This window comes from Cicer arietinum, chromosome 5 (genome assembly GCF_000331145.2).
Source record: "Cicer arietinum cultivar CDC Frontier isolate Library 1 chromosome 5, Cicar.CDCFrontier_v2.0, whole genome shotgun sequence".
NCBI lineage: Eukaryota > Viridiplantae > Streptophyta > Magnoliopsida > Fabales > Fabaceae > Cicer > Cicer arietinum.
In genome coordinates this window covers 55130051-55135191 of record NC_021164.2, presented here as the reverse complement: position 1 = coordinate 55135191, position 5141 = coordinate 55130051, and positions in this window count along the sequence as shown.

Below are 5141 nucleotides of genomic sequence, written 5' to 3'. Positions count from 1 at the left end.
TGGGTACTGTGGTTCATTGATTTTGAAGAATGAGGTCCAGCCAAGTTGTTCAAACATTTCTTCAATGTTGAATCCTCCTTGTTTAATATCAACAAGGTCAATGATTTTTCCATTTACCACTGACTTGTTTTGCCATTTTGAAGTGTAGACCGATTCTAATTCGTCCGAATCAAACAATGAAGTGTTGGCAGAAATTTTTGTGGATGACGAAGGGGGTTTTGATGAAGGTGGTTTGGTCTTTTTGGAAGTTGAAGTTTTGGAATTTGATTTTGCAGGAGGAGGTTGTTGTGCTGGTTCAACAGGAGGAGTTGTCTCTGAATCATCAGAGTTGATGACATGAATTGTATTGTCCTGAGGGGTTGCCTTATTGGTCGAAACGGCTCCAGACATGATTCTGGAGGAGCGTCTGGAAGGAGTTGAGGAGGAGGATTTTTTGACGATTTTTGGAGGAGTGGAGCTTTTGGATGGTTGAGATGAAGAAATGGTGTTCATGGAAGTTTCTTCATATTTTTCTTCATTATAATCTGACTCAGTGCTTGAGTAGACGTCTTGGTTTTTCTCTGGTTCTTGGCAGGATTTTTTGCGTTTTACAGTCATTTTGATTCGAGCCATTGATACAGGAAGGTGAGGGAAGAAACTGTTGAGTGATGAAAGGTTTTCTGGGTAAAAGGTTGATGAGTGAAAGTGAAGAGGATGTGAAATGAACAAGGAGATCGTGTGAGGAAACGTGTGAGAGACCGTGAGGGGACGTGAGGAAACGTGAAGGGGACAGAAAAATTTAATGCGCCGTATCCTAGAGAACTAGAGTGATGATGGATTAGACAAGTAGCCGTTCTGCATTAAATGCATGGCGTGAAGTACGGAGGCATGCGCCACGCGTACTGCCCAATGAGAGAGAAGGGCGCGTGCTCTCTTCCTAGGTTGACTTGACACGTGAAATTACACCAATAAGGACATTCCGTCCTCTGGCGGGTTTCCTAACCTCACAAGCCTAACTAAAAATGCAAATACATATTTAAAAAGTAACAGATATTTATTAAAAAATAAAAAAATACAATAAAAAATATAATAATATAATAAAGAGCATAACAAGATAGATCAATTAATTTTAGACAAATTAATAATTGAAAGTTCATCCAAGATCTTTTTGAACCTATCCTCTTGGAGATGTTTGGTAAAGATATCTGCTAATTGATTTTCAGTGTCAATAAAAATCAGTTCTAAATCCCCTTTTTGCACATGATCTCTTATAAAATGATGTTTAATTTCAATGTGCTTAGATCTAGAATGTTGAATGGGATTTTTAGAAAGATTTATTGCACTTGTATTATCACAGAGGATGGGAATTTTTGCGTACCTTAGCGAGTAATCCTCAAGCTGATTTTTTATCCAGAGCAGTTGTGAGCAACATTGAGCGGCTGATACATACTCTGCTTCAGTAGTTGAAAGAGCAATGGTACTTTGTTTTTTGCATGACCAACTTATTAGGGATTTACCAAGAAATTGGCAAGCACCACTTGTGCTTTTTCTTTCAACTTTGTCTCCCGCGTAGTCGGCATCACAATATGCTATGAGGTCAAGATTGGAACATTTCTTGTACCAAATTCCCAGATTTATAGTACCAACAAGGTATCTAAAAATCCTTTTTACAGCTGTGAGATGAGATTCTTTAGGAGAGGATTGAAACCTTGCACAAAGACCGACTGCAAAGACTATGTCCGGTCTACTTGCAGTTAAATACAGCAAGGATCCTATCATCCCTCTGTATTCCTTTTCAGAAATAGGAGTTCCTTCATCATCTTTGTGGAGTGAGGAGGATGGGTGCATTGGAGTTCCCATACTCTTGGCAGAACTCATGTTGTATTTTTTGAGCAAATCCTTGGTGTATTTTTCTTGTGAGATAAAAATACCATCCTCTCGTTGTTTGATTTGTAAACCAAGGAAGAATTTTAATTCCCCCATCATACTCATCTCAAACTCGCTTTGCATGAGATTTGAGAATTCTTCACACATTTTTTCATTTGTGGATCCAAATATAATGTCATCGACATATATTTGAACAATCAATAAATCTTTTTCAAGTGTTTTCTTGAAAAGAGTAGTATCAATCTGTCCTCTAATGAATCCATTTTCTTTTAGAAAAGAACTTAACCTCTCATACCAAGCTCTAGGAGCTTGCTTTAAACCATAAAGAGCTTTAGAGAGTTTGAACACATGGTTTGGCCGCTTCTCATCCTCAAATCCAGGAGGTTGATGAACGTACACTTCTTCATTTAAGAACCCATTCAAAAAGGCACTTTTCACATCCATTTGGAATAGTTTTATACCTTTATGAGTAGCATAAGCTAAGAGGATTCTTATTGCTTCAAGTCTTGCTACGGGTGCAAACGTTTCATCATAATCTATTCCTTCTTGTTGGTTGTACCCTTGTGCCACTAGTCTTTCTTTATTTCTAATGACTTCTCCATCCTCATTTAGTTTGTTTCTAAATATCCATTTAGTTCCAATAACAGATTTGTCCAAAGGATGGGGTACAAGATTCCATACCTTGTTTCTTTCAAATTGTGAGAGTTCTTCCATCATAGCTTCAACCCATGATTTGTCACCAATAGCTTGATCAATTGTCTTGGGTTCAACTTGTGATATCATGGCCATGTTGGAAGTATTTTCCCTTAGAGAGTTTCTGGTTCTCACACCATCTTCCGTATTCCCAGTGACAAGATCTAGAGGATGATGCGTGACTGTTTTCCATCCTCTTGGAAGTTGTTGAGAGGTTGGATCAGACTCATCCTCTGCGTGAGGACCGGGGACTTGTGAGGATGAATTTTCATCTTCTTCATCCTTATCCTTTTTCTCTAAACACAAGTCATCAAACTCATCAAAAATAACATGCATGGATTCCTCCACAGTTTGAGTCCTAAGATTATATATTCTATAACCTTTAGACGTTGTGGAGTATCCTAGAAAAATTCCTTTGTCGGATTTTGGATCAAACTTTCCCAAATTTTCTTTATTAGTTAGAATGTAGCAATAACACCCAAATATGTTAAAATAGGAAATATTTGGTTTTCTCCCTTTCCATAATTCATATGGAGTTTTGTTCAAAATTTTTCTAATTGATGTACGATTTGAAATATAACAAGCGGTATTAATGGCTTCGGCCCAAAAATATTTCTCAATGTTGGCTTCATTTAAAATAGTTCTAGCCATTTCTTGTAAAGTTCTATTTTTCCTTTCAACAACCCCATTTTGTTGGGGAGTTCTTGGACAAGAAAAGTTGTGAGAAATACCATTTTCTTCACAAAGATTTTTAAAAGATTCATTTTCAAATTCACCTCCATGGTCACTTCTCACCGAGACAATTTTTGAACCTTTTTCATTTTGAATCTTTTTGCAAAAATGGTGGAATGCCTCAAAGGCTTCATCTTTGTGTTTTAAAAATAGAACCCAAGTAAAACGGGAAAAATCATCAACAAGTACAAAGCCATATCTTTTTCCACTAAGACTTGGAGTTTTGATAGGACCAAAGAGATCAATGTGAATGAGTTCAAGAGGATGATTTGTTGAAACAAAGTTTTTAGAGTGAAAACTACTTTTAACTTGTTTTCCTTTCACACAAGCTTCACAAACTTTGTCTTTTTCAAAATTAATTTTTGGAAGACCTTTTACTAATTCTAAATTTGCTAATTTAGAAATAGTGTTTAAGCTTGTGTGACCGGCTCGTTTGTGCCAAATCCATTTATCTTTTTCAATGGAAACAAAACAAGATTCAGTAGGTAAATCATCAAGATAAAGTTCATATAAATTCTTTTTTCTAAAACCGGAAAAGAAAACTCTACCCGAGGATGAGTGTTTAACCTCACATAGAGTTGGCTTAAAAATAACTTCAAAACCACTATCGCACAATTGACTAATACTTAGCAAGTTATGTTTCAAGCCATCCACATATTGAACATTTTCAATTTTTGCAGAATTATTCTTACCAATAATACCTGTTCCTTTTATTTGAGCTTTATCATTATTACCAAATGTGACTGATCCTCCATCCTTTATCTCCAAAGACATGAAGCAGTGTTTATCTCCCGTCATATGCCTTGAGCAACCACTGTCCAAGTACCAAAGCTTTCTTTTGTTGATTAGAGGATGAACCTGTTTTAGAGTTTAAAAGAGACTTAGGTACTCATATAGCTTTGGGTCCTTGTTGGTTAGTTTTTCCTCTTTTGAGGACATTCCTTTTATGATGGCAAATAGAATCATGGTGCCCATGTTTACCACAGAATGAGCATGTTGCCTTTTCATTGTTAGCTTCCTGCTTAGCATGACAAATTTTGGAAGTATGCCCAAGTTTTTTGCAAAAGGTGCATTTAGGCCTATCCTCTCGTTTTTTAGGCAAGAAAAAGTTTTCATATAATTTTTGTTTTTGAGAGCTTTTAAAACCAATTCCAGCCTTGTCAAATATTCCAGATTGGGACCCCATTATCTTTTGAAATGTTTCTGTAGATTTGACAAAGTTGGAAATATCATTTTTTAGTTCCATAACCTCAGTTTACAAAATTTCCTTTTCTGTATCCTCGTCAGGAGGATGCGATTCAAGAATTTTTTGTTTCTCAGAATTTTGAAAGTGAGATTGCTGCAACTCTTGAATGATTTTAACATATTCATCATTCTTTTTCTGTAGCTCTTCATTTTGTTTCTTTATCTCAACAAGTTGGGTTTTTTGAAACATGCATTTTTGAGATAAAGTGTATGAGTCATTTAAAAGGCTATCAAATTCAACTTCTAATTTTTCACAATTGGGACATAGATCAGAAATACTTACCTTGTCATTTTCTGATTTTGCCATGAGACATAGGTTGGCCTCTTCTTCCTTTTCTTGCTCCGAGGATGACTCATCACTATCATCCCAAGTGATCATCATGGATTTGTTTTTGTATGGAAATTTTCTAGAGTTCCTTTTGTTGAGAGGACACTCAGTTTTATAGTGTCTCATCTTGTTGCATCCATAACAAGTTATTTGACTTTTATCAATTTTTTCTTTTTGAGGAGGTCCTCTGTTCTGTCCTCTTCTATTTAACATCCTCTGGATTTTTCGGGAAATCAGAACGAGGTCATCCTCATCCTCAGACAGAGGATACTCTGCG